The following is a 26,861-nucleotide window of genomic DNA, read 5'->3' as shown; positions in this document are numbered from 1 at the left end:
AAGTGCAGTTGTTGATTGTATTCAACAGCCAAAACAAATGTTTGTTGAGAGATAGCAGAGCTCACTGGATTACACTTACCTGAGTTCATTGAGATGATCTTGTGAGTTATTCCAGCGGTATAATGTGACTATAACGTGAAGGTATCAACGAAAAATTCAGATCTTCTCTACGGGATATCGTAGCGAGAACTGCGAGAGCAAGTGTTGTCGAAGTTTTATGGATGTGTGAGCAGCGATGCGATGCGAGTCTTCACACGGGCTAAAAGACTTTGTTTCTCTCGAAAGTTATTCCTAGCTGTAATTCCTGTCGGCTGGCTTGTGATTTTTATCGCTCTCTCCTTGTACAATGACCACGAGAATACCGGTAAGGTTTTTGTTGTCTTGCTTTAATACGCGTGCTTAGCTTCCTTTCACAAATTGCTGTCAAAGAGCAGGGACGCTCTAATAACGACTCCGCAGGCATGCAGCGAACAAATGTTTCTATAACCGTACAATCTTTGCTTAGATACAAACAGTTTAGATGAAGAATATCGCTGTTTGTTCTTGGTATACTTCAAGCGGTCATTTATATTGAAAACGGTTTAAAGAGAGCGCTTGAACTGCATGCTTCGCCAATATCCTAACATGAATGCACAGGCATGTGACTCAAAATTCACGATGAAAATTGTGAATTCTTTACCCCATTCTGTTGAGAGTAACTCTTGCCTTTTACACAAAATCTGCGGGTGACCAAATGCCCAGTAATTGTGGTTGTGTTAAGGTATATTTTCCAATTCTGGCATGTCCGTAAACAGAGTGATGCGCTGTTATAATTCATCCATCTTGACGGAATTTGTCCTGATGAACCGCGAGAGAAGTTGTCATGTCTTTTGTAAACTGGCAAATCGTGCTTTAGTAGCTTAATTTCATGACACTGGGAAAAGATTAGACGAGATTTGCAATCTTTATTTCGAATTTAGGTTTCTTTATGTGGCCACGAGGAACAATTGTTAAAAATTGTGAAGAAAGAAGAATGGAAAGCATAGTTATTATTTTTTACTTACCACGATAGTTCTCAACTCTGAAGAAGAACGAGCGCATTTCTTTTCTTATTTACTACTAGCATGGATGCGAATTTCGTTCATTTTGTAGAGCTTATGTTTTATTGGCCTCTGTAAAACTCGCTTTCATCGACACAAGTTATGAGGTTAATTTACACGAGATATATTTGTCTTTGTTTTCAAATTACCATACGCTTTTAAAAAGCTAGAGATAGAAGATAGCTGATTTCTGCATTAAAGCGACGCTAGATCTTGACTAATTTTAGTGATACGGCCGTTCTTTGTCGTCAAGAAGTTTACAAATGCAAACCAGTGATTTTGGAGTATTTTTTTAAAAATTAAAATCAATTTGTGAGCTAGCCAGGTGTTTTTGTAATTGCTTACTTGTCGGCTTCCTGTGTCAAGAAACGAACATGAAATCTGCATTTGCACGTTTGTTTGAAATTCTTCACTTATTTAACACAGGTGTATAACAGGTTCCTTCTCAAGAGTTTTTAAAAAATATCAGTCTTAAGTCTTGCGAAAAATATATCACTGCAGTCGAGATTAAACTTTTTACAGTACATGTACATGAACAAAAATATTGCTTCAAGTCTGATCTCAAGTCGTTCCTCTCCGCCTTCTTCCCGGCTGTCATATTGAAAGGGTTTCAGCTCGCCGGAATATCTTGGCGGTTATTCAACAACCCCGCAAATTTATATACGGACTTCTAGTAAATGGATTTTACATGAAAACCTGCTGATATTTGAAAGAGAAACCGCCATTCTTGTGATTGTATAAAATGTTGATACCAGAAACAGCTGCCTGCCGCGTTTTGACAAACTCACGCTCCGGGAAACAATATAGCGACTGAGCTTGTAAAATCATAATTTTGATATCAGGTAGTTTTTTTTTTAGGTTTTCCCTTTAGGAGAAAGCAATTATACAGACTGCCAAAGCAGTCGGCTAAAAAAGCAATTTTGTAGAACTGTTTTGTTTTTGTTTTCAAAAGGCAATGTAAAATTATGCCGCCAACAGTGCTTTCGTCTGGCTTTTAATTTAATTTAATTTTAGCTATAGGCGACATTTAGGGCCTGTTCGCACTACGCGAAATTTTGTTTGATTTGCCAAAAAATCTGTCAACGCGAAGCTATTTCTAGTGCGAACGATTTTTTACATCCACCAAAATTTTTGCAAGCGCAACGAAACTTCAAAGATTCCGTCGACTAGCTTTGGAGGCTGTAAAAATTTTGTCAGGCGAGAAAATCCTTTGTTCCTTGACATCCATCCGTCATTGGGTCATCAAATTTCGCAAAAAACAGAAACCGCCAGACATGTCACGACATCTTGATGGAAAATTGATCAAGTTACTGATTGAGATCTGTGACAAAAAAAAAATTCGCATCTTCATGTGCGAACAGGATTACGAAAACAAAAAATTGGTGATTACAAAATTTTCATTTTTTTTGCAAACGCTTAACTCAAATTTTCGTCTTAGTGCGAACAGGGCCTTATTTTTGTTTTTTTACAAGTCAATTTCTTTTAAAAACAGCACAACCACCGCGAAAATAGCAACGCCCTATTTTCTCAGAGCTATCTGTTGTGATTTCTCAAAGCCAATTACAATGATCTCGTTTTTGGTGAGATTTTTGGACGATAAGGAGATTGAAGTGTTGTTGTAAGTTAGTAACTCTGAGGTCTATTGTAAACCAGTGATAACCGAAGCTTTTCTGTTTTTTATTATTATCAGTGAAACTTGATATTATAACTACAGAAGCGTATGAAAAAACAGTTTCCGCTTGTTGTTTGCTTCCTCGGCTATCTGCGCAAAAACATTTTATCTCCGTACAAGCTGTTTTCATTTTGTGAATTGATATGTTAACCTAAAATCACTCCATATTTCTATTCACTCGTGGTAATATTTCCTTTACATATCATGGCATAAGAGTTACGTGAATTAATGTTTTCCTGTTTCATCTTGAGTTCATTAATTTCATAATTTTTGTGGTTTACTGATTGTAAATGATTTTCAATCATTTATTTTCAATATGTTTGCAACCCCCCCCCCCCCCCCCCCCATCCCCTGCCAATCCCCAATGTGCATCTTGGGCTTTTCGCTGTCTTTTAACCTGGCTTTTCTGAACACAACGGGCCAAAAATTTTATTTCCCATGAATCAGGGTGAATAACTGTTCTGAAATACAATATTCGCCTCAACAAGAAAAACTAGCGTTTTCTTTAGCAAAAGGTTACCTCCACCTTTCGCAAGGCTGAAAAACTAATCCGAAAATTTTCTGTTTTTGGAAGGGGCAAATATGCAAAAAATGGCCAGCTAACATTTCATAAAGCCAACGGCTGCTCGTAAATTCGGGGAATGAGATTCCGTTCGCTAAATTTTTTTGAATTTTCAGTTTAAGGAGCCGGCGTAATGGTATGGATCAAACTGCGTTAGCTTACAATAAACTCATTATAGGAAATATTCAGGTAAAAACAGAAAACTATTTAGTTTCCATGTCCCCGTTGGGTGCCCCTGATAAATGACTGAAATCTTTAAGTGCAGAAGAATAGTTAAGATAACTTAAAATGAGTATAAACTAACTGAGCTGAATCGCCGATGCCAAACTAAGGAAGAGTAATACTGTTGAATTCTGCGTGTGATTGTATTTTGGAATCCTTTTGCACCGTAAAAATTGTGCGAACGAGGCAGTCATTTGTAACGGTCGGTATTCTCTTTCTAAAGACTCTAATACAGCTGCATTTTCTATTTTAACCACAGCTTAGATTTCTCAATCAATCTTGAGAGACAGATTTGAGATGCCTTTATGATAAGCTTCTCAGTTGCATGCGGCAAAAAATGTATGACACGGGCTTGTTTATAAAACAGAAAAAATTCGAAAAATTTTGGCTTTCCGTGTTAACGAAACAAAGTGCTACCAAGTAGATTTCAAGTTTCAGCCACTGAAACGGACACGCTGTTGAATTTTATCCACAGTTTCGGATCGAAGCTCATGTAGTTGCTAAAACTACCTTTCAGCGCGCAATAAACAGCACCAACTTCCTTCCCACGGTCGGTCATCTCTTCACCCCAGAGGAACGAGGTTGGACACAGCCACCGCGGCAAAGTTCGGTTAAATGGGCTTCATTTGAATGGTCACATTAGAAAACACTCATGTTTGAGCTACCTCTTGCAGCATATAAATGAACAGTACCTCAGAGAAGTGACGCCCAATAGCTTTCAGGTCACACTTGGCTCAGTAATTTGAACCAGTTTGCCATGGTCTTTCTCCAGTTTGCATGGGTGGGGGGGCTTACCCTGCAAGTGGAGATCTAGACTTGCTTCAAGGCGGCTTCTTTCTTCTTATGCGCCGAAAGAGAAAACGGACTTTGAGAAAGTCTAGTAGTCATTTGACTTAAAGCCGGCACCTTTTACACAATGAATAATACAGAAGGAAGGTACGACGCAGTAGCTTTCATTTGACAGGATAAACTATAGGAATTAATTCACGGGTTAAAGCTTAGAACCTCCTAGGAGCACATCACTTCCTCAGAAAAGTACTGCTTCGTATAGCATTCAGGTGAATGATCAATTCTTACAAACAGGTTCTCTTACACAAGTAGAAACTCGGCTCGGGGGGTGTCGAAAGGAGAAAGCGTTCAAATGTGTCGAGTTTCATAGCGTGTTTGGTTTGTAGTGCTTGTTTGTGGATCCAAGACAGCTAAATGGACTCCTTCCGGTGTTGTCACTTTGACGTCACGTCAGAGATAACTGTATTTGATCTTGTATTTCAAACATGTCTAAAATTTAGAAGAATGTTGAAAAAGAAAACATAAGGATGACAGTAAACGTTTGATGTGTAAACCGTGAAGTGCAGTGTTGAAAGTTACCCGAAAAGCAAACCGCTTCCTGTTTTTCCGTATTCAGTTATATCGACACACTTGGTAAAATCCTTAAGTGCTAAAACGTCCATCACGTATTTCCGTTTTCGCATTAAGTTTATTTGTGGTTTAATATTAGCCCACCCAACTGCCGGATATGCTAACGCACAACCCCACCTTCCCACCAAAAAAACATGCTTCTCATTTCCTTGATGGTAAATTGCGCCGACGGGTGGGGGCACTCCTCTAGCTCTATATAAGCTATGTAGGTTCTTCAGCCGTTTCGGTCAGAATTATGGTACATGTACAGATTTTAACTATTTTGGTCTGAAAAGGGAAGGTATGGATCCTAGCCGAAACCTTAACCAGTTCCGAAAAAAGGTACATGAATTTTTGGAGGCCAGGTCTGAAAAAAAGGACCGGTAAAATACATATTTTGGTCTGAAAAAGTGCCAGGGTTTATAAAGGGTTTGGAGAACCGAACCGCACACCCGCACCAACAATTCCGAGGGGTAACCCCCCCCCCCCCCCCTTCCCGTCCCGGGCCTAGAGTATAGAGATCGCTAGAGAGTTTTCTTTTCTTATCGGTCAACTACCGGTGGCATATCGGTCAACTATCGGCGGAATGTCGGTCGTGTATCATTCGATAGTCGAGCGAGAGTCGACCGATAACGTCAACGTCAACACAATGCGGATATTTCAGTGTGGAGATGGAAGAAGCAAAACCTTTGCGACCAAGGAAGGCACGAAACGATTATGTGAGAGCATAAATTTTGCCAGTTTGGACGGGGCAAATTTGGCTGGAAAAATAGACTGTGTTCAGAATTCAGTGAGAGATCTTTTATACTAGGTGTCTGAATTTTTCATTTCGCAGTTTGCCAATATATGAAAACTCCAGCATAGGCAAGCGAAAGCTGATTATTCCATAACACTATGAACGTTTTGTCGAGCTATAATTGCGTTCGACGTAGGAAGAACGCACTCCTAATACGGATTGGAGTCGAGATTGTATGGGACAACGTTGACTGCCGGAATGAATGGGTGGATCTAGCTTGGGACGCGTCTCTGGCATCCCCCGCAGATCTTTTTGTAGAGGCGGATGAGATCACAAAGGAGAGAGAGGCCGGGATCGAGATCATCGAACGCACTCCCTAATCTTTGATTATTACTAGTTAAAGACTCTAGTATGGGAAATTCACTTCAGTTCTCAAATTGCTGAAATAAAGACATAAATGTGAAAGTAAACCTTTCTTACCTCAACGTGTGGCTGTCTTTGTGCCTCAGGTCTGTGTAATAATTTCTATTTCCAATGATTGGCTGTTTCCTCGCGAGCAACATGACATTTTTATTATCGAATAATGAGTTGCCAAGGGTTGCCTGGGATTCAGTTATTTGCTTACAAAGCTATTTATTCCGCCTCCCCCACCCTCCCTCCCACAAAAGGTACATTTAACATTGCCACCTTTTTTCCTCTTTGCAGATAAAGTATTTGCCACGGAGTTAACTAAAGCTACATGGAGAGCCACTTTTCCAGTTGCAAGGAGTGAACTTCATGTTGGTGATTCGACGTTGTCTTCGACACAGTACGGAAACAGGACATTTCAGGTGCAGAAGAAAATATTGCTAGTTTATAAATCTTGGGCAAAAGAACGATCAAAGCTTTCACACTACGTGACCCGGTTCCTGGATGGTTTACGCGCGCCTTATATTGTGAGCGAACCTGACGACAAAGCGTTCTTGGATTTAAAAGAAGATTTAAAACCGGACATCTCTGTAGGCAGATATTCTCTTCTTGTTTTTGTAGACATTAAGACATACATAGACCTCAAGCCTAATGTACGGCAAATAGTGAAACTTTACTGCAAAAACTTCGGAACAGGTATCCTGTTTTTCATCTCGAATCATGTGGGATACATAGCGGAGTTTCACTTCGAGGTAATTAAGCCACAAAAAGAGAGACAGCCCTTAGATGTGGAAGTTAACGAAGATTCAAAGCTATTACGAGTCACTCGCAGAGGTGGCTCAACGGTGAAACCTTATGTGCAGAAGGGACAAGGAACGAGGTGGAATTTTCTGCGATATGACCCGCGGCAAGTTTCGTACGAGACTGTTGAATTCGCCACTAATCGTAAAAAGAGACGAAAGCGAGACCTTGAAAATGCAGTAACAGAGCAAGCTACTATTATTCTGGATGATGGGATGACAGACGGCATTAAAAAGGTGTTTTTTGGCGGAGGTTTTCCGTTCTTCCTTCACACCATGCTATTTATGGATAGTTTAGAGTATTTGTCGCCGGTAAATCCTGTTGTGTTTTCACTTGAGAGGTATCTGCAAATTGACATAGACGATATTTTCATCGCCAAGACCGGGATAAGAATGAAGAAAAAAGACGTTCTGGTAAGTAAAAGCACACGTTGCTAGCTTAAGGACGGTGCCTAGTTACTGCGCATATGTTCTGCTCATCTCATGATACTCGGGTTTCCTATGGGTGGTGCCTACTAATATAGTGATATTTTTGCGCGCTTGAAAGCTATGCGGAGAAAGCAGAACTTAGCAAGTGCTCTTGGTATCCAAAAAGAAGAGCTTCAATTTGGGAGAACGTGTCATACATTGCTTTGTATTTAAGCACTTTTTAAAATTATTGTTGCTTTATTATCTCTAAAAATGCCTGGTTACCCTCAATTTTCTTTTTGGATTCCACTAGCCCTTGCTAAGATCTGCTTTTCCGGTATAGTCATAAACTGCGCAAAAATTGCTCTGTATTAGTAGGCACCGTCCTTAACTTACAAGCTTTTGCGTGAGTCTTGATATATCCCATAATCCGTGAGAGTTTTTAAATGCAATGCCTTCGCGCGCGATTCCAGTGCAAAAAGAAAGCCTGAAATATATTTAAATCCCGCAATATTTGTAATGTATGTTACCTCATTCAATCCTGAATTTTTTTCAGGCTTTCATTTGCAGCTGCTTAATTTGCGTACATAACAACGACGATCACTTATTTATTAATTATTTTATCCGCAGTTCAAAATATACTCATTTGTACAGACGACGTTTTACTTTTGAAGATCATTTTAGTCCCTGACAATGGTCCATTTTCATTAGCCACTGTAGTTGTCATTGGTCCCCGTCTAATACGCTGATTAAAAAAAACGTTGTCTCAGGGAATTGCTTAAAACTACTATACTCGAGCAGGGCCCACCAAACCACAAAATAGATGGTGGTCTCTGCCTGCACTACCCCCCCCCCCCCCACACACACACACACTCCCCGAACCTCAAGAGATGGTGTCTGTGGCATAAGCCACCCCTCTATCCAGCAGTAGAAATGACAGTGAGATTCAAACCTCAATTTTCTTGTTTATCTAGCAATGCTGATTCACGCTAGCTGAATATTTCTTTGTCAACTCAAATTTTAAAGCCAATAAATTTTTTTGTTGAGATAGATGGTGTCTTCGATAACCCCCCCCCCCCCCCCCCCCCCCACTACCCAAGACAAGATGGGTCCTTTTCGAACAAACTTGTTATAGCCAATTCCCTTAAAGACTTTTCGGCGTCTCCGCAGTCGGTCCTTAAACGTTTTCGTTAATTTAATTATTTGTCGTCGCCGGACATAAAATCTTGTTAGTTAACTTTCGCTTGTTGGGAAGAAATCAAAGTTCATTTCTGCCCCCGTGAATTAATCGAGACAGGCTTCTCAATAACAAGTACAATACAGAAAATTGGCTTAGTTTTACCGGATTAGTGTTCTGATTTTATTCTTTTGTTTCTGAAGCAATCATCTACACGTCATTGAACAGCATACAGTCAACTCTCGCCTTGCGAACACCTCGCTATTACGGACAGCAGCTAAATCCCCGGCAAAAATAGAGTACAGACTTTTGACTGAAATAAATTCCCGCTCTTACTGTCTTCTCGATGTTAAGGATTCTAACTCGCGGTCCCGAGGCTGTCCGCAATAAAAGAAGCTGACTGTAATTAGGAGATAACCTCGTTTATAACCTTGGGGATTTACAAACAGGAAAGTTTTGTTAGATAACTGTCTTTGTGCTGATATAAAACTGAATCGTTCATAAGTTTGTTTAACCCTTTAATCTCTAAGAGTGCCATTTGGCACATAATGCTATAACTCTGTCAATATTTGACATATTTCTATGGATTTTTGACGCCAAGATGGTCTTGTGAAGATCTACTCATTAAAAGGATAAAAACTTAACCCCCTCCCATATGTGATATGGTTGACCACCCCTATAACTTTTCAACTTTTTTCTCCTAGAAGTTGTGGGTCTTAAGACATCTCTCACATAATGAAGATGTTGAGACCTGCAAAATAAGCTATAATTTAGGGGTATACCTAATATACACAAGGGTTGGGGCGTTTTTGAAGTTTTAAATTTTTGCATTTTAAGGCCATTTATCTCAAAGCCATAACTTTTCTTATTCATAATTATATCAGTTATGAAATACACTCATGAGTAGCTTTAAAATGGTATATCATACATGGACATTGAGTTTGTAGTCTTGGATCTGGAGAAAATGTCGTTTTGCTTTAGGGGTTAAAGGGTTAAGAAAGGTCTAATTTTTATACTTTAACGAGATTCAAGCCTTTGTAGAGTTATTTGTTTTTAAGATGGGGATACATACGGTTTATAGGCCAAAGGTAGGGTAAAATCCTGTTAGGATCTTGGACGTGGCGCCACTGAAGTGGAATTGCGGTTCTAAGCATGGTAGTATCTGTTCTTTTATACCTGTATTTATTCCAAGAGTCAGACGAACTGTCATGTTATAAGGCACTTTACCTTGGACTTTGGAGCCTGTGAATGAACTCCTAGATGTAGAACAAAGTAGCTGTAGTTTCAACGCGTAAGTTAAATCCTATTTAAGTGTGGCCATTGAAATGACAGCCATTGATGCTATCTATTTCCCCCTCGTTTTTCGTAACGCTGTACAAGGTTACTGAGTCTGGAGGTAAAATCCTTGAAGGGTCATCGTTCAAATGAAAGCTATCGCGCAATACTTTTAAGTCGTTCTGTTCAATATGGCGTATAAAGTGCTTCTATCTTTTTAAGTTTGTGAGTGAGAAGCCGAGGGCAGGTGAAAGCAATCGAGTCTAAGTACTTTCTTTTGATGCTATTCATCCTGTACAAAGTGGTTCTAACTTCTGACTGTGGGTAAATTATTAGACCTTTTGATCAGCTTGCCGGCTTGTTTGCTCAAAACGCACTTTTGCATTCGATGTTTCACGTCCATTTTGCCTTCGGCAAATCTGAATCGAGTTTGTCTTTCGCATGTTACACGTTCTACAAAGATGAAGAGTCAACTGTGCAACAGTATCCGAACGCGTTAGCTTCAACTGACAAAGCTGCGTCATTTTCTAGGATTAAGTTTTTTAGACATGCTGTCTGGATCACTTGTTTACTCTTATCGGTCTGCAGTCGCTCCAATCGCCAGTGGCCACCGTCGTTTAGTACTTATTTGAGGAAATAGCGTGTTGTTAAAGACCTTCTTAAAGGTGTGTTTGTGTTTATTAGCTTGCGCTAAGTTGGGAATGATCAGTCATAGTCACTGTCTGTCTCCATTAAATTAATCGAGACAAACTTCTCATTTACAATTAATAACATAGCAAATTGGCTTATGTGTTCTTAAATTAATAGTACTTATGTTTTCCGGATTAGCGTTCCATTGTTGGATTTAAAAGCCCTAGTGTGTGCATCATTGTAAAGCGTTGTTAGTGATTAAGAAAATTAGCAAGTTAAACCTTTCCCACCATAATAACCTTACAAGTTAAAAATAGAACACTTCTGTAGACAACTCTGGATGTAATATTTTAAAACTTAATTGGATTGTTTTACAGGGTTTCAATTGTGTACTATAACAAGATTAAAGCTGTTGTATAGTGTATTTTTGAAGTTGGGGATAATTCCCTTTTTAACGCCAGAAATAGCGTATAATCCGGTAAGGTTGGTGAACGTGGCGCGACACAAGAGGTATTGTGGTACTTAGCATTGAGAAAAGAGTTCTATGTGTTTAATCAAGAATCAAACCATCTCTGATTCTGTGAATGAAATCCCTCAAATAAAACTCGTTGAACAGGAGCAATTCTTTGCTGTAGTACTAATAATTGCTATGTTGGACAAGCGGGCTCTATCTTCAACAAATATTTAGTTTTATCAGCATAGTTGAAAAGGTCATGTGCCCACCGTAAAGAGATTCGAGTGCTGGTGTTTCGAAAGTCAGCCCCTCGCCAGAGTGAATTAAGGAATTATGGGTTGTGTGCTGAATATTTCGTTTATACTGAGTAGCACATCTCGTCCCCAGAGTCCTCAAGCTCTTTGGCCAGCAGTTAGTCGCCTGGAGAGACTCTGGGGACTTCAAAAACTTTCAATTTTTCTGATTGGCTGGTCCGTAACTTGTGCATCAGTTCAGTTTATTGTTTGCCATAAAAAAGTGTTCAAATGCAAATTATTATTATTTGAACACTAATGGCGAGGAAGCCCAAGGAAGCCACCGGGCTTATAAGGAATGGGCTAGAACAAAGTATACACATGGGACCAAAATCAATGGCAGAGCTACAGTAAATCTTAAAATATATTACTTAGTTACATTAATCATAGTTAGGCTAAAAAAAGGCGAAAATGAAAGTGTAAAGCAGAGGTAAATAAATAAATAAATAAATAAATAAATAAATAAATGAATATTTATGATAAGAGGAATGCTTTCAGCTTACTACAAAAGGAAGCCGTACTTGTGGCATTTCGAATAACAGGACTAAGAGAGTTTGCATTGTTTTACCGCAGGAATCCTGCGGTAATGAAATTCCAGTTCTCCAGAGTCTCTCCTGGCGACCAACCGCTGGCCAAAGAGCCTGAGGATTCTGGGTACGAGATTGGACGCTAGAGAATTCGAAATATTTAAATCTTTTGATTGGCTGCCTCGTAACAGCTTGCTCTGGTTTACCGCAGAAATCATGCGCTGAAACTGGAACTTTTGGCTTTGCAGTCCGTGCATTAAATCGTTAATGGAGGCGGCAGCGGTTTAGGACCCCGGACTTGAAATCCAGAGGTCCCGGGTTCAAGCCTCGTCCTCGGCCACGCTTGTATATAGCCAGCTGGTTTGCCTCCTGCCAGTTGGGATTTTTAACCTGTTATGTTTAGTTTGATTATTATTTGCTTCCCGTTATTTCTGAGTGGAATGTCTGTAAACTAGCTTTGGGTACCTTAGTACATTTCCACAATAAAAGTACATTTTTTTTTAAAGTTTGACCGTGCAAATAGTGATACCCTACCGTGGTTATGGTTGTGTACAAGTTGACTCTCACTTCAGTGACTCTGTAAAATCTCGAAGGATTTTCGTTATCAAAAGCTGTGGAGCTGCACTTTAAGCCCTGCTTTGCAGTCTGTGAATGAAATTCCAAAGTGTGACCGTTGAGGTGAAATCAATCAAATCTAAGTACTTTCCCGTGGTGTTGTTTATTATCGCTTTATTATTAACCCCTAGGGCAAAACGACATTTTGTCCAGATTCAGGACTACAGACTCAATGTCCATGTATGATAAACCATTTTAAAGGTACTCATGAGTGTATTTCATAAATGATTTAATTATAAATGAAAAAAAGTTATGCCTTTGAGATAAATGGGTTTAGAACGTAAGAATTTAAAAGTTCAAAAACGTCCCAATCCTCGTGTATATTTGGTATACCCCTTAACTATAGCTTATTTTGCAGTTCTCAACATGTTCATTGATGTAAGAGATAAGACCCACAACTTCTAGGGGAAAATAGTTGAAAAGTTATGGGGGTGGTCAACCATATCACATATTGAAGGGGGTTAAGTTTTCATCCTTTTAATGAGTAGATCTTCACAAGACCATCTTAGTGTCAAAAATTCTTAGAAATCTGTCAAATATTGACAGAACTATGGCATTGTGTGCCAATTGGCACTCTTAGGGATTAAAGGGTTATATTGTAGTTCTATGGTTGCAAGTCTTCTCTGATGAACAAGTTGCTTTATTTCCGCAGGAGATGATCTCAGTGCAAGACAGACTTGCGCAAAAGATTCCAGGGTTTAAATTCAACATGGGTTTCTCAGGGCGCAGCTTCAAACAAGGCGACGAGGAAGAGGACGAGGGGGACAATGCACTTATAGAGCATGCGCAGAAGTTTACGTGGTTTGGTCATTTGTATGATCACGAGCAGCCTCATAAACACACCTACTCCGAGATCGTCAGGTCGCTGAACAAGAACAAGGAATTTGCAAAGGTACCAAGGCACGTACTAGAGAGTTTTAGATCCGAGTTTACCGCGAACCTCTAACGTAACCCGTTTGCGGTTCGACGTTCAAACGTAATTCGATTTAGTTCTTCTTGCAAATTTACGGCCGCTATTTTGAATCAGCAGTCAAGAATGGCACTTGTTTTCAAGATCCAATAAGATTTATCAAATTTAGCATTTCGCCCGAATTCGTGCCTCTGTTAATGGATAAAGACTTGCTCCACAAGATTTTTGTATCATTACGTGAGATAAAACAAGAGTTATACGCTAAAAGCTTTCAGGTAAATGACATACGTGAAAACCTACCTCTCCACGTTGAAAACGCACGTCGAAAACCTCAAACGTGACGTGAAAGACCGGTCACGTGACCTCCAGCGGTTGCGGTTCGCGGCTCGTGGTAGACTCGGATCCAAAACTCTCTACTGTATCAAAATGCATCTTCTCATTGTTCTCCATACGTTTCAGGATACTAGTTGGGAAAATTTATTTGAAAATCATGTCATTGTAGGATCAGGGGAGATCATTTTCTTCTCAAACTCATTGATAATTCATCAAGAGAAAACGAAGAAAATCACTACTGTGACCGTGGTTTGGATATGTGTTCCTAATTACCATAAAATTTTGCCAATTTTAGCCTTGAATTTCTCCAAGAATTATTAATCATTTGAGAAGCCATATCAGACACTCGAAAGTGTGTCTCATCAGATATCCAAAAACTGAAGTAGGTTGAAAAAACGAGGGGCAGCCGAGTTTTTTTAAACGACTTCTCAGTGTTTGGATATCTGATGAAACACACCTTCTTGTGTTTGATGTATTACTTCATTCTCACGATCTACATCTTTGATGAAGTATTAATGTTGTGAGGAGATATTAGATACTGATCACCATTGGGGCTTCAAGGGTTGATCCCATAGTCTAGTCGAACCTCTCCTTACAAACATTTCATACAATTAGAGACCGTTCGCATGGATCTGAAGAATCCAAATTCTTTAGTCTAGTAGTTTTCTTTGCCTCTTTAATATAGACATCTCCAAAAATTCGTTGCGTTGCTTCATGTTCTTCGGTTCTGAATATAATCAGTGGCTGATTGCGTGTCTGGCTTGCAAAGAGATTTAATCCATCGTACGGAAAAGATCGCGGCTATACATTTTACCACAATACCTAGCGAACCTGACACAGCCAATAGGCGCATAGAAAGTCATATTTTTACGAGATTCGTTCCTGTACTAACAACATTATGTATAAATGAATGTGAATAAATTATATGAAACATATATTTGAACTGGACTCTCAGAATGACCAGCTTCCAAGTTCGAACTCACAGAATGACCAGCTCCCAGTTGGCTTGATAGTTCAGTTGGTAGGGCACTGACCCGGCATCGCAGAGGTCATGGGCTCGAATCCCGTTGAAGCCTTAATTTGTTTAGGCTTTCTTTTCGCAACTGTTTAAGTTGCGTACTAACTGCGAGGATCTTTCTTCTATTTAAGATTGCGTCTGCTAGGTTTGAAGTTTTCAGAACTTTTCTGTGTGTTGTATGAGCATTTTTAGGGTTTCCGTGCAGTAAGAATTCGTAAGGATGGATTGTAGATATACGGAGGGGCCCACCCCTCCCTATTATTTTAGTGTGCTAAGGCGCAGAGACACTCAACACTCGTGAGCGGTTTGACATACAAGCGAGGCCAGTGTGACAGTATTGATCTTTTTACCTCGTTTGCATGTCTTTTCAAACAGAAGAATATCTGACCGCAGGCTCGACTGTAGCAACATTTCTTGAAAACCTTTTTAATTTACCTTGTAGAAACATGGCATACCAATGAGCCTGTCGTACATGGTGGCTCCACACCACTCGGGAGTTTATCCAATACATGAACCGCTGTACGATGCTTGGTCAAAAGTCAGACACATCCGGGTGACTTCCACGGAGGAGTATCCACACTTGAAGCCTGCTTGGTTCAGACGAGGATTTATCTACAAAGGAGTCAAGGTAAACGGGTTTATAATATTTAAGATGATTATTTCACTTATCATTCATCTTCAATTCAAGTAGGGTGAGATGTTCATTCGGAAAATATTTCCCAGTATGGAGCAAATAAAATACTTCTTATTGTCGCAGCTCCTTTACAAATTTGACGACAATTTTGTGCATCTGTATCCTCAAACTTAGCGCTAAAAGCTGCGTCCAGATTTATTTTTCTATGCCACTTTCGCAAAGGTTCTGTCAGTGTACTTTGGAAAATTTCCTGGCATTTCGTCTTATTCAAACTGGTGGGTTCTTTTTAGCTTTGCCTTCAAATGGAACATGTTCCTCCCAAATGAAAATTTTCTGATCAACATTTTTGTATTTTTTTTTTTTTTGGTAAATGGTAAATATCCATTACAGATGCCTTAGAAATACCAAACAGTAAACGTTTCTTTGACTTTTCATGCTTTTTTCCCCTCGTTTATTGTTGGTTTCAGGTTCTTCCTCGTCAAACCTGTGGCCTGTTCACCACAACAAACTTTTTCCACGAGATTAAGGGTGGCAAGAAGGCCCTAGACAGAAGTATTGATGGGGGAGAGCTGTTTGAAACGTTGTTACGAAATCCAGTGAGTATTCTCAAATTTACAATTTGTTTAGAAGAACAGGACTCGCGGTTTATTCCCAAAGGACCAAACGCAGTTTGCGCTTAGTAACCGCCCCTGGGTTCAGTTTGAGGTTAAACAAACTACGCGACTTGTGTCGGAAAAAGAATTCTTTAGCAACATAATTTTTCAAGTTATTTCAATTGCAAATGGTTACGCAAACAGGGTGTCTTCCATATGGCCTATGTCATTACAGAATACCGTAAACTGCCGCTTATAAGCCCGGGCTATACAACTTCATAAGGGGTTTTAGATGGGCTTATAATTATAAACGGACGGGCTTATAACCGGAATAAAAAAAACGTTTCGAAACTAGCTATAGCAGTGTTGACCGAAATGCGTTTTTCATTTTCTGGTTTTGAATTAACGTCAATATTTAGAACAAAATTAAAACTAACAACACGAACGAAACTAGAAGAGGTTGCTTATATCCGGGGGGTGGATGGTCCTGTTATCGTGGGGGGGGGGGGGGGGGAAGCGGGGTGGAGTGGGCTTTTAAGCGGCTGTTTTCGGTACTTTATCTCCATTATCTCCGTTTTCACTGATCTAGCCGAAAACGCCACAAAATGTTTTCAATAAGTATTCGCTCATCATCCCCACTTACAAGATCGAAAACTCGCATATTTCGTGGCCTGTAATGCTTCCATTATCTGGGCGTGATGCATGAAGACCAAAATTGCTGCTGCGTTGCCGCGTTTTGTTACCAAGTAATGCAGCTGTTTGATTTCAAAAATTCATTCATTTGTAGGACCTATTAAAGGCCTTTCATTTTTTCCCTGACAGGTGTCAATTGTAATGACTCACATGACCAACTATGGAAACGACCAGTTAGCTTTGTACGCCATCAGCCGATTGGTCAACTTTGTTCACCGCTGGACCAACCTTGAGCTGAAGTACGCTTCGCCGATTGAACTTGCCGAATCTACTTCAATCTGTTTCCAAGAGATAAAGATCCCATCTGGCTGGTAAGTAACTTAAACTTGGAGCATTGCTATTCTGGCAAAAGTCACGCCGTTCCTCAAACTCGCAGATACACTTCGGGCCCAAAAAAACTTTTTAACGTGCGTGATGTTTATAGCCAGAAATTCGATTTTTGACGTAGAAAACTTTGTAATAAAGAAACACATTTGAAAAAATATGTGATGCTATGTCTTAAGTCTGGTGAAAGAAGAAGCTTTATTCATCCATCTTAAAAAATAAATATACAATAACATAATTGGATCTAAAGTTAAAAATACACAATCATGAACAAAGGAGCCTTGCTGCCCGCGCAGTAAAAGAGCTCGCATGTCTTTTGGTTCTTGGCCTTGATCTTGCTACTGATCCTGGTGTTGATCTCAGGTTAAAGCTGTAGCAAGTATTTTGCTTTGTAGTGATTTTAATTTGGGTAGTTTTTATTATTTCCAATTCTTTCCAATTCACGCTTTGTAACTACTTGTCGTATTTCCTCCAACGTCGGGAGGGATGTTCTCGGTATCCCAATGATGTCCAAACACCTGTTTTGTGTGGACTCTAACTCGTCTACAAAGTATTTCGGCAGAGCGCCCCAAACTGGTGATGCATATTCGAGGATTGATGCGAGGATGAATAAATGGTACATGGAATTTTTTAGTCAGTGACGCAGCTATCCTCGAAGAAAATTCGAGTACTCACAACAGGAGTCGAACCTATGACCTTCCGATTACTAGTTTGGATGCTCTACCACTGAGGATATGAGGAAGGCCCAGCTCCCACTATAGTTGTCGAATGTCCGAACTGGTAATAGGAGGTTCATAGGCTAGACTCATATTGGGGGAACTTGGATTTTCTTTTTCCGAGTATGCCCGTGTCTCTGACTGAAATAAAAAATATGTATTTATTATTTATTCACCAGGTAAACCATAACATCACATTCTTTTCACAAACACCATTCATCGACATTGAAATGCTTGCAATATCGGGAGTGTTTGGCACACGAACCTAGTTTAATGGCCAAGGACCCACGAGTCTTTGTAGCTCAATGGTAGGACACCCGAACTAATACTAATCGGAACGTCACATGCTGGACTCCTGATGACAGAACTTCTAAGTATGTCACCGACTGAAAAAAATACATCTATCATTTTGGGCTTCTTTCCAATAAAACACTACCGGGATGTCGCAGTAATGAGAGCACTCGCCTCCCACCAATGTGGCTCGGTTCGATTCCCGGACTCGGTGTCATATGTGGGTTGGTATGTTGGTGGATATGTTTGTTGTTAGTTCTCGTCTCTGCTGCAAGGATTTTTCTCCGGGTACTCTGATTTTTCCCCTCTCCTCAAAAACCAAAATTTCAATTCTATCTGGACTATTGTCCAGCAATTTAACATGAGCCTCTGGCTCGGGAGATGGCGCAAGCACTCGGAACCCGGAAACTCTCCGGGAGTTTTTGGGAAACCGGCCCCAGGTGCAGTCGTGAGATATGACGTCATAAGACATATATGGTGATACCTTCATATGACATACCTTCATTTCATTTTCCAATCAGAGTCCATGCGATGACAGCTGCCATCTTCAAATCTGGCTTAATCACAAGTCTCCAGGCTCCCCTCATTCCTCGTGATAGGGCCACCTTTTGGGGGTCTGGGTGTACTAGCGACACTCTTCAAACGTCACCCGGATTTTTCGCATATTATTCCCGCCAACAAAGCCACGGTGGGAACAAGTTTCTTCAACACGGAGAACTACATGAAAGGATTAGATTGGTGAGTCAACTGAAGAACACTTGAATCCTAAGTTTCTTGTCGCTTTTTACTTTTAATCCCTCCTTTCTTTTCAAAATTTCGCACAATCAAAAAATGTCATCATCTGTTTTTTTCCATATATCTTATTGTAGAAAATTAACGCTTGTTTTTATTAAGGTATTGGAAATACGCGGGAATTAAACTAACGCGAACTGAAGGAAAAATTAGTTCCCAGTAAAAGAAATTAACGTGAAAGAGGGTCAAAAATTTCAAAATATGGGAAATTAACGCGACTTACTCGAAGAAACAGAATTTGGTGACACTGGCGACAGGACCAAATTTATTTTAACACCAACTGTTAAGATACGAAATGCAAATATTGTTCGTGGAATTGTTCCTAAACGTAGGGGTTAAGCGATGGAATCTGAGCACTTCGAGCGTTCTTCACAGTGTCCATGACACAGGCGGATCTCCACCCTGACAAAACAGTCCTTTTTCTCTGGAGTGTATCGAGAATTTGGGGCGACGATTATGGAAATTAAGGCCGCGGAAACGCGGAAATTAGCAAACTTTAACGCGATTGAAATCAACGCGAACTTTAAAATTTGCGTTAATAAATTTCCTTTAAAAGGTATTTGGCAGAAGAATCAATAACAAGAAGTAGTGATTTTGTTTTTGGAATAACACAAAAGAAGATAATAATTAAGGTGACTGAAAATTGAATTCGTAGGGTGACATCAAAATAATGCGTCCCCGCCTTGTCAGCGGACTGTCTGGTGTGTGTACGTCTTTTTTCACTCTGTTACTTTTCAAAAATATTACTCCCAACCTTAAAAGGTTCTTAGTTGACAAAAAAAACCAAACAAACAAACAAAAAAGAAAAAAAACAGCAGTTCTTGTTAAGCAGGATATGAGCTGACTGCTGTTTAGTAGAGTGAAAAACAGAACAGCCGGTAGCTCTTACAGTGGAACCTCGATTTAAAGGGAGGGGTGCACGGTTCTGCGTATGTCCATGAATCAAAATACTTTTTCGCCTTTGCTCACTATAACCCAAGCCTATTTTTATTTTATCGTTGTTTATGAACCATTCGGAAGGGAATAGGTAACTTGGGTGGTAATTTTTTTTCATATGATTGCGTTATTTCGCATGCAAATAACTGTAAACACATCAACCGTGGATTAAATCCTACGGGTCAACGCTAAATTCAATATCGACAGTATGAGTACAATCCACTAGCATTTTCTGTTAATTTTGGTCATTGGTCATTTTGCTTGGACTAATTATAGAATGTGATTACTGAAGTACATGTGAGTGGGATTTTTAAGGCCACAATGTTTATAAGAAAGAGAAAAAAACATTTAGATTCATGCACATGCGCTGAAATGTGAACCCCTCCGTTTAACGAAGTGCCAAGGGACCAGGTAAATCGGTTCGTTATGACGAGGTTCTGTTCCATCCATTTTAAAAGGTCGGGTTGGAGAATATCGTTCGTTATACCGAGGACCTCGTTTTAGAGAGTTTAAAGTTTTGCCATACTACACACATGACAAAATACGATACAAAATACAGGTTTTTGAGTCGAAGGTTAAAAAAAATATGGTAAGGAAACCTAAACGAAACCACGAGGTCTTTATGCTTATATAAAATTAGGTTTTCTCACAAAATACAAGAGTGAATCGAGGTTCCACTGTTTCTATAATTATACAATATGCATCGCTCAGAATGCCTATTGTTCCTGGCACATTTACTTACTGCGCGGCAAAAATTTAAGACCTGTAATATTAACGGTGAAGCGTAAACTGAATGACTCTTATTGGTCCAAATTTACGCGCCCACTGCTGTGTAGGCTACCGTGGATTCGGTGTGTATCGATATGGAAGGCAACGCAAAGATCGAAGTGTACGTTCAATCTTTTAGTGGTTTTGCGTGATTGCCAATGGACGAAACATCATGACACGAAAGAGAGAATTTCCAGGTTTTAGAAGGGCTTTAAATGAAAGAAGCTGGGTTTATAAAGTGGAAAGACATTGCAGCTCCCGTGGCGATTGAATAACAAGCAGAAACCGTTCAGTTTTTCTTCCAAATTAAGAACCGCCGAAAATTTTTCTTCCTCAATGCCGCATCGCCGGATGAAACTTGATACACGTGAACGATTTTGGTTGCGTAGCACGTGACCGAAATCTTCCCGGTGTTTTCAGCGTTGCAGTTCCTTTCTGCATCCAAACGACGGCTTCTCTCAACGTGTTGTAACATCGGAAGGGGCTTTCCGTTTTGCTAAAGCCCGGGTGCTAAAGTTGCTATTTTGGCTTTATCCAACGTGAAAAAAATGCGTTTTGCGTTGCGGTACTCGGTTGTTGTTGGTATGAATATGCAAATTTTCGGCGTTTGCGTTTGTTCCAATGAATCTATCTTATCGCTTAAGACTGAAAGATTTTTTTTTTCAGATTCTACTGTTATAATTTCATTCACAACATAAACACGGATTTTTAGGGTAATTTCCTTTGAAAGTTTTCATTTTTGCGTTTTATGTTTGCTGAAACGAACACACGAGTCATCTGACATTTTCTCGTAGCCCTCGTTAGTTTGTGGCGCGTTAAAGAGCGTCTGATAAAGATAAATTGAATAATTTTGGTTTCACACTCGATTGAGAAGAGCTCCCTGGTACTGTCGAAAATATGTGAAGAATGCTTAATTGTTTCTAAAGTAAGCGTACGTTTATACCGCTGGATGAAACACAGTTCGCGTGCCGATCAAGTTTGCAATTGTTTGACAAGAGAGAGAACAGTTAATTGAATGAAATTCAAAATCTTAGACACAGCTACCGCGTAATGTTGGTCACTTGCGTGCCATTTTACTCGCTGGCGTGCCATTTCACCCGGTGCTATGCTTGACACACTTCACTGTTCGATCCAACACGCACCTTTGCTTTTATCGTGCGATACGAACAAAAGAAAAATTTTAATTAGCCGTGCATTCTGACACGCTGCTCAGATGCCGGCGTGTCATTTCACTCACTGCCTATTGTTTAGCGTGTCAATTTGGCGTGCCCGTGCGTTCACCTTTTTCCCTCTTTTCCCGTGGAGGGTCACATTTTGAATTTGGCTTTATCCAAGTGAACGTAAATATAGAAATCAATACGTCAAGCGTTGATTGTCGTTTTGCATTAGCAAACTTTCAATGTTTACATTTGTTCTGGTGAATAGATCTTATCGCTCGCACTGGACCCCGAATGAAATTTATTTTCGAAGCTTTAGTTTTAGTTTCCTACTTTTCACCTAGTCTTTTTACCCACGAAATGGTCTTGAATCTCTAAAGTTAATTGCCCGTTTTCTTTTTTATATTGCGGCCAGAGAAATGAAATGTTTTGTTCGGCTGTATTTAAATTCTGTGTTTACGGCCTGATCTTATCGATTACGTTTGACACCGAAGGGGGATTGATCGAGAAGAGCCAAAAGAGCGTCTGCGAGGGGAGGTTAATCGAAGTCGAACTTTTGATATCCGTCCTGAAAGGAGAGTTGCCTCTTAGCTTCGTTCAATGAAAGGAGTTAGCGGACAACACATATAATAGCTGTTTTCTTTTAAGAATACGTTATTCGTTGTGTTGATTTTACGTCCTTTTTTTTGTCCGGTAATGGCGGCTTATGGTGAATACATGCACTATACGGCCAACATATAGCGCACGCGCAGTAGACCCCTCTTTGCCATTTGGGACTTACGAGGAAATCCTATTTTATAACTTGGGCTCCACCTAAGTAATAACAAAACGACTGAACAGAAACCAACCAGTCTGAAAATGAAACTAACAAGTACGCTGACAAGAATCGACTACGTGGTTATACAGTTTGTTCGGTGGATGTTTGTCATTAAAGTAAAACTGCTTCGGCTTAAGGAAACAACCGTCATAAGCAGTTACATTACGCACCGGAACAGCTGCCACGAGATGATATCGATGAGTAATGAATGATTTCAACCACTAATCAATGAAATCAATGACTAATCGATGCAATCGATGACTAATCAATAACAAAAAATTTTGTGGCCTATCGATTAGTCATCCATTGACATCGGCAATAATCAATGACTAATCAACTGGTTACCTGACGATAACCGATTGATTACTCATTGATTTCATTGGTGTCATTGATGTCATCGATAGGTTATGCGGTCTGGCGTGTTGACTAAAAAGGATCATACGCTTGTCTTCAGTACCTCGCGGGCTGCATAGTAATTTAATTTCTGAAAGACTCTTTTGGTGGCATTTTGTATTTAAAATTAGTGACCGTATATTCAATTCAATTGCTGCTATAAGATACAATGGCCGGGTACTGTTTACCATTTACCACATTTATTTGCCTCCATCAATAACATGATTATCAGTGGTCAAAGGATTTAAGAATAAATAAATAACAATAATAAATAACCAGCTGAAAATTCACAATACTGAAACAAGGGCAGCTAAAGCTGCATGGGATGGAGCTTTAACTACATTCTCTGAAAAAATATTCCATTCCCTTATTGTTCTTGGGAAAAAAGAAAAAATTGAAATACTCAGTATGAGTGAATTAGACTTTGAAAGGTTCCGCATTAACATGGCCACTTTTTTGTCCCTGAGGGGTTAGGTACTTTGTCGCATCAATCCCTGTTTGACCATTGTGGATTTTATAAAGCAAAGTTGTTCTGTTTCTTTTCCGTCTTTCTTCAAGGAAATTCCTCTGCAGCTCGCTTAGCATATTATACACTTAATGTGTGGTCCCGAGGAAAACAAAACTAACTAGTTTCCTGAGGGACCATACATTAAGTGCTTTGGTATATATTTAGACTTTCCCTTCAGCAATCACAGCAAAACAAACAAACAAACAACTGAGAGGGCAACAACTGCGGAATGTATCCAGGTCGGGATACATTTGTATTTGATCAGGGGCACGTAAAAAAGAATCATCTAATCAAAGTGCTCGTTTTGTTGAGTGAAAGTCTAGGTAATAACAACACTATATGATGGCCATGTGATAGCTATGTGATTTGCTAGAAACCAATTAGCTAATATCCCTAACCATGTTTAAAGGTTTGCTATCCCGGTGGTAGCCACAGAGCAACACGAAACACTGAGTTTACAATTTTGATACTGCAGGTAAATCCAGGGGAATTAAAGAATAGGAAAAGTACCGTGAAAACTGTGTCAGAAAGAATACTTTCTTGAATGTCGCCAATCAGCTAGAGAGAAACTGCTGGTAATGCAACTCAAGGAGCTCTTAGGACGACAGGAATGCGACGACTCAATAAAAGGGCTAGTTCCATTGAGCCGTGTATTTCAGAAATACGACTCCGCGTTTTCAACACATTGGAGAGGTACATACAATTATTATAGCTGATATAATTTTTTTAGTGCATTGTTATAGTAGTGGATTTAGTAATGTGCAAAATAGGACTGTATATTTACTCTAGTTTACACTTCCAAAGTTTCTTTGGTGAAGGGTATGTGACCAACAGTTTTATGTTTGTTGGTTTTCACGTGACAAAGAAGACATTGAGGTATTTTGTCATACAAATTCACATAAAGTTTAACTGAAACATTAGCAACTAGATTGTTTGTTTGTTTTTTTTTTTTTTCTGTTGTGTTGCTAGCTTCTTTAATAATCGTTATCTAACAAGTTCCTGCCGACTCCATCTCCATCTACCTTTACGTCCAACGATCTTTTCAGATATATAATTTTGCTCCACTTGTTGAACCATGGGAAACCGAAGCATCGATAAAGAACAACTAAAGAAAACCTTGGTCAGATACATTTAATGGCTGTTGGCTCCAAATGAGATATTTATCTCGAAAACTGTATTTTCCATCAGGTTATGTTCTATCTCAATATTGAAAAAATGTTTTCTCCAGATCAATATGGATTTAGACCGGGTTATACAACTTTTGATTGCCCAATCGATCTCATTGAAGAAATTACAACTACTCTTGATCAAGAAGATTACGTGGTTTCTTTGTTTTTAGATTTAAGTCAAGCCTTTGATACTGTAAATCACCAAGTTCTATTAAGTAAACTTAAGTTTTATGGAATACTACTAAAATAAAACAACTGGTTTCGATCTTACCTCTGAAATAGGAAACATCAGTTACATGCAAATAGTGTCGCTTCTGAACTACATCTCATTTCTTCCGGTCTACCTCAAGGATCAATACTAGGACCTCTGTTATTTCTCATATTTATCAATGTTTTACCCAAATCCACTGTGTGTGAGATATATAGGCTTATATAGGAAGCCGAAAAAGTTTAGCAAAAATTCGTCTTCCAAGTCGGCACTCTTAATCCCCACGGAATCCACGACTACTTTTCAACTCGACTAATTTATTCTTGTTTTCCACGTTACCATGTTCCTACCAATAGCGTTGCTCCACTGTTCAGCTTAAAATAACCCCCTTTTAACACACAATTCCTTATTTCGCTCTGACGCCGGGCTAACGCTCAAAACGTCGGCACTTGAATCTGCTTATACTAGCCAAATAACCGTATCAACTCTGTTGATAAAACATAACAATTTAATCGTCTCCAAATGACAGTTTGTTTGTGCTTGCGCTGGTGGTGGCGCCTTTGATTTTTTTTCCATCAAAGATCAAACGATGAAAGTTTATGACTACGTTACTTGCCATGAAGCGAGTTTCACCATCAAACAGTTAAATACTAGGTAGCAACTATGAAATTGTAAACTGACTCTACTTTACCACGCACTAATTCTAGATTACCCGTTGAAGTCATATTTTATTATCATGAACTGTAGGGAACTGGTATGGTATCTCAGCACAGGTTGCACTTCCATAGATATCCAATAGGAACCCACAGATTTTGGAAGTGTTTCAAAGTCGATTTTTCGTTAGTTAGTTCGTTTGTTTGTTTAAGAAAGGTCACCCGAAAATTGAAGGAGGAAATTCCAAACTTTTATCAAGGTTAACACTCTTGTTACAGATCGTCCAATGACTGCCGACGAAAACTGATAACGTTTTCGTAACCGTTGTTTTACACGTCTTTTGGCTCTTCGCGGATATATAATCCGGAGATCTCGGGGTCAGAAAGTCGCGACGGTGCGAAGATTTCACGGGAAAAATCGGGACCAGCGAGGTTTCACCCGTCAAAACTTCGCCTTGACCTGGCTGTGCCCCTTGGTCTCCGGGGATTGTCCCTCTCTGATCACAAGATGGATTTCAATGATGGTCTTGTAAATAGCGAATTTTTAAGTCTCCCCAACAGCTGGGATTTTTAAAGAGTTGAGTTGAGCTTGAGTTGAGTTTACGGCAACCATCAGTTTAGTTCATTTTATTGATTCTTGACATAAATCTTACAAGAAATGCGTACTGCCCGCGGTTAGCAAGAGCTAGTCGAGGCGAGCAGTGGTTACACTCAATATTACAGAGCAAGAGAAAGAAAAAAATATATTTCAGTTAGGTATATAGATAGGTTTACAGAATATATAATGTGTTATTAAAAACTGAATCATTGTATAATGCAATTCGAGGGATTTGATTGGCTTAGCGGCCATGGTATATGAGCCATTATACCATGGCCGAGAAATGGCGACCATTAAATTGTCTGCTGGTTATTCTTGCACAGCAAAACCAGTAAGATCTAGCAATATTACTTGATTGTTTTTAATAAAACAATTATTCCACTTGCGCTTGTTGGATATGAGATGATTATAGCCAACTCGGCGCTACGCGCCTCGTTGGCTATCTATCATCTCATATCCAACGCGCGCTCGTGGAATAATTGTTAATTATATAATGTATTATGCGAGATAAGGCTATAAGGAGCTTGTATCAATAAGTGCAAACATAAGAAGCCGAGGCTTCATAATATTTTCGCTTAGATTAAATTAATCAAATTATTCAATCATTTCAAAACTGTATCCTTCACCCCCTCGAAACCTCAGTTGCTTGTGATATGCAGGGTATTAAAAACTTACGTAACAAAACCTGCCATGTGTTTTCTGTGGAAAAGGCGAATGCACCTTCTTAATTTCCAGCGTGCTAGTAATACTTTTTGTAAAATTCAAGAGTCGTACCTGTTTCAAAGTCCTCTTAAAAGAATCGCTTATCTCCAACTACCGACTGGTTCATTGATGCACTTTATTTTCCAGTTTTTGCGTATGCACTTCCCCTTGTTTATTGTTATTTTTGTGTGTGCGTGTGTGTGTGAATGGTAAATCGTGTCCTTAGTTCTATTTTAATGTAGGGTATTTGCAAATTTTTCCGCTTGGCCCAGCCACTTAGCTCGATTAGCTTGCTATTTCTAAGTGGCTGTGCCCTCTTCTTTAGTAATTTTCTTTCTTGTATTAATGTAACTCTGTATAATTTCTGGGCACGAATAAAGATTGTTGTTGTT

General features: G+C 39.4%; 1 pseudogene across 1 annotated transcript; it reads left to right on the top strand.

Annotated features, from left to right (window-relative positions):
• LOC146453568 (bifunctional heparan sulfate N-deacetylase/N-sulfotransferase 4-like) lies at positions 1-26,861 on the top strand (annotated as a pseudogene). Its single transcript, XR_014859475.1, has 8 exons — positions 1-364; positions 6,375-7,291; positions 12,909-13,148; positions 14,960-15,145; positions 15,619-15,747; positions 16,567-16,748; positions 18,290-18,506; positions 25,449-26,861. The product of XR_014859475.1 is annotated as a bifunctional heparan sulfate N-deacetylase/N-sulfotransferase 4-like (transcript).

The sequence above is a fragment of the Pavona decussata genome, unplaced genomic scaffold, assembly GCF_977016875.1.
Source record: "Pavona decussata unplaced genomic scaffold, jaPavDecu1.1 SCAFFOLD_329, whole genome shotgun sequence".
In the NCBI taxonomy this organism is placed as follows: Eukaryota; Metazoa; Cnidaria; class Anthozoa; order Scleractinia; family Agariciidae; genus Pavona; species Pavona decussata.
This window is presented reverse-complemented; position numbering and strand designations above follow the sequence as displayed.